We start from the raw sequence: 13,242 nt of genomic DNA, 5'->3' as shown, positions 1-13,242 counted from the left end.
TTGTCCAAAGAATGATATTCTATTGAGTAAGTTTGAGATGTGTAGTTCAAAAATAAATTTTTTGTGCTAAAGTTTATGTTATTTGAAGGAATAGTGATAAGAGACTTATATAAGTAATTCAAGTAGTATGGAATTTGAATATTTGTAATAATAAAATTTATTATGATTAATAATATTATTATGACATTTGTAATATGGATGTTTATTACATTTAATGAGTTATTTATAGAAATTAATAAATTAATTATTGGGGTTATAAATTTATTGTATTATTATAATGGTGAAATATAATAAATATAGGAATATGAATTCAATATGTCTGTAGGTTACAAATTTGGTTACAAATTTTTATATATTTTATTTTTTTGTTGATTTGGAAATAATAAATGATTTGGCAAAAATTGAGTGGTTGATTCTAAAATTTTGCCAAGTAAGCAATGTTGTTGACATGTCATTAGTAGGAAGAGAAAAATGTCTTAAAAGTAATGTGGGTAAACTCATGCATCTACTTTTATATATTAAAAATAGATGGATATTTGATTATCATTTAAGTTTGACAATTTCATGACTTTTTTATAGGTAAGTTATCTTAACAACATGATAGCAATTATGGTTCCTGTATATGTTTAAACTCTCTCAACTCCAACAATTAAATATATAGACTTGCCCAAACCACCAAACCTGCATAATTGTGGTTGGTTTGTAATGAAATGGATGAAATTGTTGTTTTTTCTTTAATCTGTGGCAATCCTTCTGTTATTCAAATCAAACTACAGTCATGCAGGTTTGGTTATTTGGGCAAGTTCATATATTCAATTGTTGGAGTTGAGGAAATTTGAACATATTCAGGATCCGCAATTGCTATCATGTTGTCAAGATAACTTATTAAAAAAGTTATGAAATTGTCAAACTTAAATGATAATCCAATATTCATACCTAAATAAAAGTTGTTATAACAAAACAAACTTACAACATATTGATCTATTTTTTGCTGTTCAGCAGTTTTAGATGTGAACAAAGGGTTTAGGACATAAGCCTTGTTATTACAAATATCTAATGCATATGACTACCAATGACGGTTATAGAAAAAAAAAAGTAAGAAAACAAGTTTTCTTCCTCGCATCCTAATTTTGTCAAAATTTGGGATCCTAGATACACATCCTACGTCAACTTATGTATAGCTCTTCCCATCCTACCAATCTTTATAAAAACTCAACAACTGCAGTTAGAATCAAATTGGTCATAAATTAAAATAGAACAAAATCTGTCAAATAAAAAAAAAGGAAGAGATACATAGTAAAATTTCTTACCATTGGATTTGAATTCATGCAATATATATCATTCTTGAATCTTGTTTGTTTTAACTCATTAAGCATGCATGAATAATAGTTGACCACCTTAATACAAGCAAAGCAAACAATTAGTAACCAAATAATCAAATTCAAAAATAGAATAAATACTTTATACTAACTAAACAAAATATTTTGTATTACTAACTCAATTATCTATGACTTTGTGGCTTCATTGTTTGCGCATTAGTCCTTCTAAGGAAGACATTGCGCTCCCCAATAAATGTTGCCACAATCTTCTCTCCATCTTTCCATTCGTCCATCACCCAGTCGTATAATTTTTCGATCATATCAGAATTCAACTTTAATTCTTCAACAATTGGTTTTGACACATCTATTGGCACATCCGTTGTTTGATTTAGAAATGGAGTTTTTGAACCCAATACTTGTTGCGTTGGAACATCAATTGAATCTAAGGTCAAAGGTGTTAGAGGTGTTGAAGGAAATTCAACTTTAAGGTAGAAGTTAGACACTGATGGTGAGCGTGTTTTTTTTTTCAATTTCAATATTCCGTCTTGATGACCAGCCTGTTTCCTTTTCAGTTTCAACATTTCAGCTGTGAATAATGCAAGAAAAACTAAGGATATAATCAAACTAGAAACATATTCAGCAACTTATGAGTTTAAATAAATAGTTTAATTTATTTCTTATTTTTTTATATATCTAGTCAATTGTTTTTTGGTGAAAATTTTACATTTAATACTAAATAGATAACATAAGATTGAAAAATAAACAACAATAAATAACATAATATTGGATCTTCATCAAAAACTTAAATATTAATCCAGATATGATAAACATCAATTATATCAAAACCACACAAAAGAATCCATGCAAAACCAAAATTAGAACAAAACCAAAAGAAAGAATCTGAAACAAGAATTCTCAACAACTAAGAAATTACATGCAGAACTATGAGAATGATAGGCAATGGCTTATCAAATTCAGAGGTTGAATTATGCACAAGATTGGTGTCTATAATGTAATAGAATTGAAAATTTTGATTGTGGTTTGGATCCTCTAGCAAGCAGGTTCATCAAAGGATGTATCAAATTAAAAACATATTCAGCAACCAAGAAATTATCACATTCACACACAAAATAAATTACTATTATTTGCTACTTCAAACACAAAGGATGTCAATAAACAAAACATGTATTATTTACCAAATTAACTTACTTTTCATTGGAAGTTGTGTTTGCTTCTTGCTTTTTTTCTCTCTTTATTTTTGTAGAATCTTCTTGCCTTAGGTCTTTTTTGTCCTTGTTAGGACTGCCTACCACTTTCCTCTTCCCACTTTACTGTTTTTTCACTTTGACAGCCTCTTTCACAACTTTTTTCTTTGGTCGGACTCGGACTGGCTGTTTAGGCAAAGATTGCTCCTCCCTTGACTTAACCAGCCCCCATAATACGTGCATAATTAGTTTATAGATAGAAAATAACATTTTAGAGAGTGGACAATGTAAGTACCGATAAACTTTTTCTTTTTAATGCTAATTAGTCAGAAATTCTATCATTTGTCCAATGGAGAAGCCAAGGCGATTGTGGTTCTTTCTCAAAATCAAAGAGTCCATATTTTTGCTTACGAAAGTATAAAATCTAAATTCAATTAATTAAATTTATATTATAATCCAACATGCTTTAGATAATAATCAAACACAAAATTAGTTTAAATAAAAAAATACCTGAAGCACATACATGCATATATTCAAACTTTGACATCACTCCTTGTTTGAAGTTGTTAGCTCCATCAATAAGGTCATCAACAATGCATCTAATCCAATTGTACTTCGCTGGATTATCAGCATCAATTATAAATGAAAAATTTTATCCCGAGTCATTGTTGTATTTATTGGCAACAAAAATGTTACCAACGCATACAACAAGAATGCTCTCTTAAATCTGGGACCTTCTCTCGAATTTTTTAACATGATTTCTCTCAAAGAGGTTGGAGTTTTTTTCTAAATTCTAAAAGTATGGGCTCATGCTCTTCAATTACCTTCTTGAATGGGTCACCTATTTTAAAAAAAAATAATGAGAGAAATATGATTATAATTAAATATGTTGCAATAAGATGTTTTAAAATCTGAGTATTATCAAACTCATTCAACATGATAATCAAACTCAGCATAGCACGATATTTTTAAGATTAATAACTTCAATATGTAAAAAGTTCAACAACCAAGTCATCAGTAATGTAAGATTCAGATTTAATATATAGTTATACTCCTATACCAATCAAATGATACTAAAAATCAAATTTTTACAGTCAATTCTAACTAATAAAACTAAATAATTTTAAAGAAATTTTAATTATTACCGTATAAACACAATTCCAAGACAGCTACAACTGATTCTCAAGTAACATCTACTTTTTCTATTGAAGTGAAAAGATGAAACTTGGAGGGATTATAGGCATTTACAAGGGCCAAAATCAAATCATGGTTTAAATTTTTCTTGGGAATACCCAATAGAGGGATCCAAAACCCAATGCTCGGACCTTATTGTGTTGCGCATCATTCAAATAGTCGGAAGAAAATGTCACTAACAAGTTTGGTGCATATCTCGTGTCAACATAACACTCCATTAATAAAAATGAACTTTGTCAACATAGGAAACAAGATAATCAAAATATAGATACCAAATAAAAAACAAAAAACTAAAGACAAAATACTTTTATCCACGCCATCTTCTTCGAAGTTTCTTTGAATATATTTTTTCCTTTCTTTTCTTTAGTGTCCTAGTTTTCTGGTTCTCTTTCTATTCGTTTTGGTGCAATCTTCTTTTGCATTTTTCAAAACTAACAAATTAAACAACCAAAATCCAATCAAATTCAAAAAATAAAAAAAAAAGTTAAAATTCATGCAATAATCAAATATTAAGTATGCTATAATCAAACATGCTTTAATATCTATCATGTTTTAAAACCTAAGCATAATCAAACAGACTCCAAATCAAATAACGAAAATTCAGTTATAATCAAACATGCCAAAGGTAACATCAACTATGCTATAATCAAACTTATTTAATATAATAATCAAACAGACTCCAATTCATGTCATAAAAATCTAGTTATAATCAATTAAAAATAAAATTAAAAAAATGAGACTCCAACTCATATTACGAATAGACTCCAACTCATTTTTTTCTCTTATGAAAATTAAAAATAAAAAAAATGTTCTTTCTTTTCTTTCTCCTATTTAAGAGTGATCCATAGTTCAAAGATGGTTAATGTATAAGGCTCTCCTGGTAAGGCCTGGTTTGAGTTAATCCTATAACCTTAGAAATTTTATTAATCCCACAAAAGAATGAACTATACAGATGGATAGCGTTTATAGGTAGATATACATATACGATATTACTAATTCACCAATTATCATTACCTATTACAATAACTACAATATAAGGGCAATTTACGTAAATAAATTGTTACACCTTCAAAATTACGCAAATACATTGTTTCCAAAATGAAGACGCAAATACATTGTTTCACGTATCTATATAAACCGCTACTGGCAGTAGCGGTTTATGAATATACAGAATCCGTTGCTGCCAGCCGCGAATTACGAGCAAACATGGCAAAACATAAACCGCTAGAGCCTGTCACGGTTTCTGTTTGATTTGGCTTGGTCATAAACCGCTGCTGTCAGTAGCAGTTTATGTGCGTTGGTGTGCGTGTGTAAACTGCTAGAGCCTATAGCGGTTTACATTGATGGTGGCTGCCTATATAAACTATGGAAGGAAGCCGCGGATTACTCATTTGGAGTGATATATAGGTTAGTTAGAGAGAGGAAATTGTAGAGAGAGGTCAGAGCAAGTTGAGAGCGGGTCCGGGATATCTGAGTGCCGACCTCCGGCGGGATATCATGGCAAACGGAAGGAGCTTGTACCGACTGAACGGTGTTGCGCATATTGCTGGTTCCAATGGTGACGAGGTAAGTTAATTTTTTTTATTAGCGTTAGCATTTGTTAATTAGAAAAATGGTATGTAAGGCAGATGAATTAGAATTTATAGATTAATCCCTCTAGTTTGAAATTAGGCTTCACATGTTAGGATGTTAGTTTAGTCGGTTTGGGCTGGGTTTTTTTTTCGTTAATTTATAAAAATGATTAGTTAACTGAATTTAGTTCCCGTCGATGAATGTTTTTATACATGTCCTTTTTTTATTTTTTACAACTATTTTGTTGAACATATTTTTGTTTTAAGTTGCCAAAGTTTGATAGTTGTGCTGGTTGTTTATTTTATTTCGGTTGATATATTTGTATGATATGAAGTTTTATATTCGGTATTATAATATTTTTATAATTGTGGCTGTTAAATATTCGATTTAGAGTTCTATTATTTTTACTATTGTAATAAGTTTTTATGATATGAATCTTTAATTTGATTTGACGACTGAGTTATAGGTTCATAGATTAATTGGTTTATTGGTTCCTTGTTTGTTGACGGTTTAAGATATTTGTTATTGTTAGATAGGGGGATTTGTTGTGGATAGCAGAATTTAATTATTTGCTGTATATCTTTCATGTTCTGTGCAGCCATCTAGGTGTATATATAGTGTGAGAAGGCAACAAAATATGCCCATGCATGAAAAGATCATCCCGTATTTAGAGAGGGCTGGATTGTACCATTTGGCCAGGCTAAATAGCCACTGGTTCTGGTTGGATGAGCCCTTGGTTAGTGCGTTCGTTGAGAGGTGGCATCCTGAGACGCACACATTTCACATGCCTTTCGGAGAGTGCACAGTGACATTGCAAGACGTGGTGTTTCAGCTAGGGTTGCCTGTCGATGGGGAGGCTGTGAGTGGTTGCCTTGGTGAGTTTGAGAAATTCATGGAGGGTGGCCGACCAGCTTGGGAGTGGTTTCAAGACCTATTCGCTGAGCTGCCACCACCGAATAAGGTCAAGCAGATGACAGTCCACTTTACATGGTTCCACGAGAGGATAGGGTGTTACCAGCAGATGCGACCAAGGAGACTGTCCGCATTTACGCACGTGCGTACACCATGATGTTGTTATCCACTCAGTTATTTGGGGACAAGAGTGCGAACTGGGTACGTATACGGTGGTTGCCATTTGTGGCGAACCTTGATGACATGGGGAGGTATCGCTGGGGGTCGGCCGCTTTGGCGTGGTTGTACCGATGCATGTGTCGGATAGCGAACAGAAATGTGACCAACCTTGCAGGTCCCCTCCAGTTGCTACAGAGTTGGATATTCTGGTGGTTTCCGTCGCTGAGGCCGTCTGGGTTTGAGGTTTTATCCTTTCCGCTAGCATCCAGGTATTGGTTATGTTTTCGAAAGTTTGAAAATGTTATGGCCGGATTTTTTAAGTTTGTGTCTCATATGTTTTCTATTTAGGTGGTCTGCTTACTTACCTACGAACGATGGCAAGGAACAAAGGGTCATCAATTATCGCCTTGCGTTGGATCGGTTGACCGCTCGCGATGTAAGTATTATAAGTGTTAGGCTTTTTGTTTGTGGTATGCTTTCGAGTCGTGACTAAATATATAATTGTTGTGGTAATGTCTGATGGGTTTTAAATTTTCAGATTGTATGGGAGCCCTACTCCGCGCTTGATATACTTGCTGTGGTCCATCCGGAGATACTTACAGAGGAGCATTGTCGCATATGGCGAGCGGTCACTACTTTGATATACTTTGTGGTCATCGAGTGGGATCAGGTTGATAGGATTGTCCCACAGCTTGGTAGAGTGCAGCATATCCCCGAGGATGCTTTGAACATAGACTGGCTGCATGCTAAGGACGGGAGGGGAGGAGATAAGTGGTTCCCCCATTACTATCAGGCCTGGCATTTACACTGGGGGAACAGACTTGATGCCGTCATTGCCATCGAGCGAGTGGCAGATCCTGGTCCCTCCTTTGATTACTTAGATTGGTGGTACCTTGAGGCACATAGGTTCCTTAGCCCAGGGGTAGCATTCGCAGATCCTAGGGGCACCGAGATACCGTCAAAGGCCTTTCAGAGAAGTCGTCTCAGGTCCCACGCAGATCACGACTACATGATATGCCGGACAACCGGCGTGTTGAGAGACGCCGTCGTGTTGGTACCCAGGCCACCGGTCGAGAGTGGCGATGGTTAGATGACATGATGCAGGAGGATGATGCAGGAGAGGATGCTAGAGATGGGGGCGATCACCGTGTTCGTCGGGCCAGTGCGAGACGTAGGAGCACTGTGGGTGCCACCCAGTTTCATGGTGGAGTTAGTGGGAACACATCGACTGAGGCTGGAGGCGGGACATTCACCACTAGATCCTACTCTCCGCTGCCTGAGCCCAGTTCACAGATGTATGCTGATCCCGCTACGGCGACGATGACTGTGGATTTAAATGATCAGATGGGTAGCTCACAGTTTTATGTAGAGTTCGCTGTGATGATTAGGGATGATGCTGGCCTGTCCCATGTGCAATTTGATGCCCCGCCTTACCACCCGCAGATGCCGGATATGCAGTTTGATACCGCAGCTTACCACCCACATATGACAAAGATGCAAGACCAGGCACCTAACTACTAAGGACAGTATGTGGCGGATCTTAACGAGCCTGCAGGTAGCCGATGGATACTTGGTTCACCATGGGAGGGACTCGCCAGTCTGCGTTTGGGGTAGACCCTCCGGTTGATGACGCCGCACAGGAGGCAGCCCGACCGATTAGAGTCAGGCGTCCCGCTTGCTATGGGATGGGATCCCATCTGCTTGGTTCTTTTGATGCTGCCGCCCAGGATGATCGCGATGATTAGTCTGGTGTGTTGTATTTTTATTTTGGGTATGTGATTTAGCTACTTATTAGTGACTTTATGTTTAATTGTTATGGATGACTGTTATTTGGGATCTTCATCGACTACTATATGGCTATTTATATACATATATTCATGACTATATGATCATTTGTATAAAGGAATGTCGATTTTTCCTTCATATCGTCGAATTGATTTAGTTCCGAGTACGTTAATACAAAGTAGCAAAGTGATAAACAACTACTTAAATTAAGGGTAATTAATAAATTGATCACAATTAAAGGTCACTTGTAACACAAAGTAACACATTCATAAGAACAACCAACAAACTGATAACTGGTAAACTGACACATAACCTAATACAAAGGACCTAAACCATGATAAACCTAGATGCCGCTGGTAGAACCTCGCTGAGGGCAACTCCTTCGGGTGTGACCGGGCTGCCTACACAGGCCACACCGCTTCGATCGACTGGTGTCAGCTTCGTCCATGTTGTTGTGGATGCGGGTGGACCGCGGTCGTCCTTCTGTTGCCCGTCTCATGTTCGGGTCGGGAATGAAAGTCGGACCGTCATACGGGGGCCAAAGCCCCTCTAGAATACAAGGTGCAAAGGACATCTGATAGACCTTAAATACCTCAGACATGCTGTAGACTTCATCGACGTAAGTGGCCCAATCTAGTCGTGACTGCGCACAGCATGCGATGGCATGGCAACAAGGGTAGTGCAGCACCTGGAAGTATCCACAATCGCAGGTGCGATCTCTTAGGGAAACCCAGTAGCTACCCAACGAGAATTTGCCTGTGGGGGTAGTCTCTGCCATTGTATAGTCAAGCTGATGCCTATCGAACACGGTCATGGTGAAGCACCTCGAATCCTTCAAGTTCCGCTCAATGGCCTTAACAAGTGCCTGCGAATACCGGTGCCCAGATCCTAACTGTGCCTTTACCGTCTGCCCTCGGACAACAAACAACTCAGCCAGTCGGAGATAGGTTGACTTCACCAAGGACGTCACAGGTAGATTTCCTGTGCCCTTCAAAACAGAGTTCACACACTCAGAAATGTTGGTCGTCATGTGATCATATCGTCTCCCCCCATCTTTGTGCTGTGTCCACCTCTCATACTCCATCCTGTTTGTCCAATCACATATGGCCGGGTTCTCTCTCCTTATTATGTCAAACTAATAGTCAAATTTTGCTTCCGTCTTCACATAAGCGGCATTTACCAGCCACCTCCTCGCATCCTGCCCCTTGAAAGTAAGGGCAAAATTTGCAGCAACATGCCGAATACAGAATGCCCAATAAGCATGTGGAGGTCGCCAACCACTATCTGCAGACTCCAGTGCAGCCTTGATGTCATTGTGTCTATCAGAAATCACGAGAATACCTTGCTGTGGAGTAACATATCTTCTAAGGTTGGATAGAAAGTATGACCAAGACTCTGCATTTTCCCCCTCCACGAGTGCAAATGCAACAGGAAATATATTCGAGTTTCCATCCTGAGCAATCGCCAGCAACAACGTCCCTCCATACTTGCCATAAAGGTGTGTTCCGTCGATACTGACGAGCGGCTTACAGTGTCGGAATGCCTCAATATATGGAGGGAATGTCTAGAACATGCGATGAAAGTAGACTCTATCTTCATCAACTTGATCACCCACTTTAATTGGGGAGGTCTTCAGCAGAGCAACGGAACCGTCCATGGTAGATGTGACCCCAAGGATTCAGCGGGGCAGATCCCCATATGACTCCTCCCAGTCGCCATAGATCTGTGCTACTGCCTTCTACTTCGCCAACCACACCTTCTAATAACTAGGCCTGAAACCATATGTCGCCTGTGTTACCTCTTGCAACACCTTAATTGACACCGACGCATCAGCTCTAACCAATGGAAAGATCCTCGCACATATGACATGATAATCAAGTTGCTTGTGGTCGCTCGATATCGATGTGGCCATACAACTGTGTGGTCCGTTATACCTCCTAACTTCCCACGTGCTCTTCCTTTTTCGCATGACTATACGAATCAACCACGTGCACCCGTTACCAAACTCTTTGCATCTCCCTTGGTATTTCAGATTGTCTGACTCCATAACTCTGTACTCAACTCCATGTCGAATGCTGTAATCTTTTACACTCAGCACAGCTTCCTCCTTACTCTGGAACGATTGGCCAATTTGGAATTCTGTCAAAGGATTCGCATCATGCATACCCTGCCCCCCCGAAGGTTGCCTCTATATTCTGCTGTTGGCCGATGGCTTCCAAGTTCAAGGACGACAGGTGCAGAGGGTACTCTTGTGTTCCAGAATCGGAACCTCCATGGGCTGTAGGTGTACCTCTTGGAATATCATCATCACTGTCTCCACCAATATCGACCGGCTCCTCATCGGAATCATCATCACGCAACGCATTCTCAATTCGATCCGGTCCAGCCTCAAACTCAAAATCAGGCACAACAGGAGGCACACTAGCATGAACAGCGCCAGCACGTTGGGGCTCAGGAATCAGAACTGCCGCTGCTACCACAAGCATCGATGTCGAGGCACCACCGACCGTGGTCGACTGAGGATTCGGTGCCGATGCCCCAGAGTTGTCGACACCATCTTCCATCTTCGCAAGCAGCTCAGGTATTCTCACCTCGGGAAAACTACGTCGGCAGTGAAACAAGACCTGCAGGTTTTCATCCGACCTTATCACAAAGGTCTCATATCTCACACCAGCTGACACAACGGCAATGGAAATCTTGTAAAACAACTTTTTTACCCACGTCATCCCACACGCACCGAGCTTCCGTAATATGCTGAGCTTAATCTCTGCCAACGTACTCGAAGATCGGATAAAAATACTAAGCGGTTCTCTATCTGTGAATTTCACACCATGACTTTTGATCTTTTGAATTTTTCCAGAGCAATAGACCAGAGCCACAAAACTTTTCTCACCGTCCATTTGTGAGAAATAACACTCTTCCTCCACCTTTGGCCCATCCACGGTTTATATAGGCAGCAATGCTCACACATACTGAACGTAAACCGCTACTGGCAATAGCGGTTTATGACCAAGCCAAATCAAACAGAAACCGCAACAGGCTCTAGCGGTTTCTGTTCTGCCACGTTTGCTCGTAATCCGCGGCTGGCAGCAGCGGATTCTGTATATTCGTAAACCGCTACTGGTAGAGCGGTTTATATAGATACGTAAAACAATGTATTTGCGTCTTCATTTTGGAAACAATGTATTTACGTAATTTTAAAAGTGTATCAATTTATTTACGTAAATTGCCCACAATATAACATCTTATTTATGGGCAATCCATCACCAAATGCACACTCTTAAGTGCTATATTGTATATCTATCTAAATTTAGAATATTTAGCTACATTGACAGCATATATTTCAGTTTCATTATAAAATCAAATGCCAAAATCCCTTAAAATATAAGTCCTAAGATAACACAATGTAAGTATATGCAACAAAATTAATGATTTAATGACAATGCTATGTATTTAACTCCACAATTATGAATATCTCGATTTAGATGTAAATTAAAGTTAGATAGTAAATACATATCTATTGAAAATACCTGTGTAAACACCAATCTATAGAATCATATTTAGGCAAAAACTCAAAAGAATAATCACCAAAGAACTCATTTATGTATATGATTCAACCTTAAGGATCAGAACTATTTCTATCAAAATATACCTCCTATATTATCAGACTCCTAATAAATCAAACTACTCAATAAAATTAAACAAAACAAACTAAGTATCTACTTTGCACATAACACACACCAAAAAAAGAAACAAATCTGAATAGCTAACATCTATAGGTGATCATTAAATTGATCAAAACAATTATACTATCAATCGATTATTAAAATTAGCATATTTACACTTCACTTCGAAACCCTTAACTTAAAAATCCAAGTAAAAAGGTATATCAGCTAGAAACAAATCTTTAGTTTTACTTCAACATCTGTGTCTGAAAAAGTAAACTCCGAATGCATTGAAAATTTTAGAGAATTAAAATACACAGAGCTTGATAAGTTGAAATTTTTCGAGTAGAATTCAAAAACAAAACAAAATCAAGATAATGCAAAAAATAAATTCCACATGTATTGAAAATTTCAGAGGATTAGAACACACAGAGCTATCAATTAAGTTGAAATTTCTCGAGTAGAATTTAAAAACCGAAAAAATCAAGATAATACAGAAAATAAACTCCACATGCATTGAAAATTTTAGAGAACTAGAACACATAGAGCTATCAGCTAAGTTGAAATTTCTCGAGTAGAATTCAAAAACCTAAAAAAATCAATATATCACTACAAACATTAAACATTAATCATCCGTTCCTGCTCATCATCGTGTAATCAAGGTGAAGAAGTTTAAAATGAAGAATTGAAAGCACAAGGAGTAGAAGCTTACCTTGCAGAGTCAAACAAGAAAAATGCAGTCGAAGAAGTTCGCGATTGAGACAGAGAGGGAGAATCGCAACCGCACTTGAGAGACAGCAAAGGAGAATCGTGCCGTCAGAGAGAGAAAAAAGGAGAATTGTGCCATCGGAGAGAGAAGGAAGGAGAATCGCGCTTGAGAGTGAGAATAAGGAAGAAGAATCGTGCCTAAGAGTGAGAGTGAGGGTAGGAGAAAGAGGGAGGTAGGTTTTAGTGTGTATAAAGAGTGAGTAGGGTTTCTATAAATAGTGAAAGTGGGGCTTATTTTTAATTTTAAAATTTTGTATTCGTATACGTATACAAATATAATTACTAAAATAGTGGCTAAAAGTGGTGTGCATATATAGTACAACGGTTAATATAATTAAGTACAATTTTCAATTGGAAGATTTATTACTATGTATTGGCTAGAAATTAATTTTGAAATGAGATTGATTTGGCGTAAACAAGTTCAGCACTATCAATCTATCATGTGTCTAGATTGGTCTGTTTTTTGCGGATTGCGAAAAGGATTTTCGTAGATTATAAGAAGAAAAAATGAAAAAAAATTCCACGTGAAAAGCAAAAAATAACAAAAAAATTTCTTAGATTACGAGAAATTTGAAATCTATATTCTCGATTTTCACTTACAAATCATATTTTGAACCGCAAAAAGGATTTTCATAGCCTACAAGGAAAAAAACGAAAAAATTT

This window comes from Arachis ipaensis, chromosome B04 (assembly GCF_000816755.2).
Source record: "Arachis ipaensis cultivar K30076 chromosome B04, Araip1.1, whole genome shotgun sequence".
Classification (NCBI taxonomy): Eukaryota; Viridiplantae; Streptophyta; class Magnoliopsida; order Fabales; family Fabaceae; genus Arachis; species Arachis ipaensis.
The sequence above is the reverse complement of the archived record's forward strand: the minus strand, read 5'-3'. Positions refer to the sequence as shown.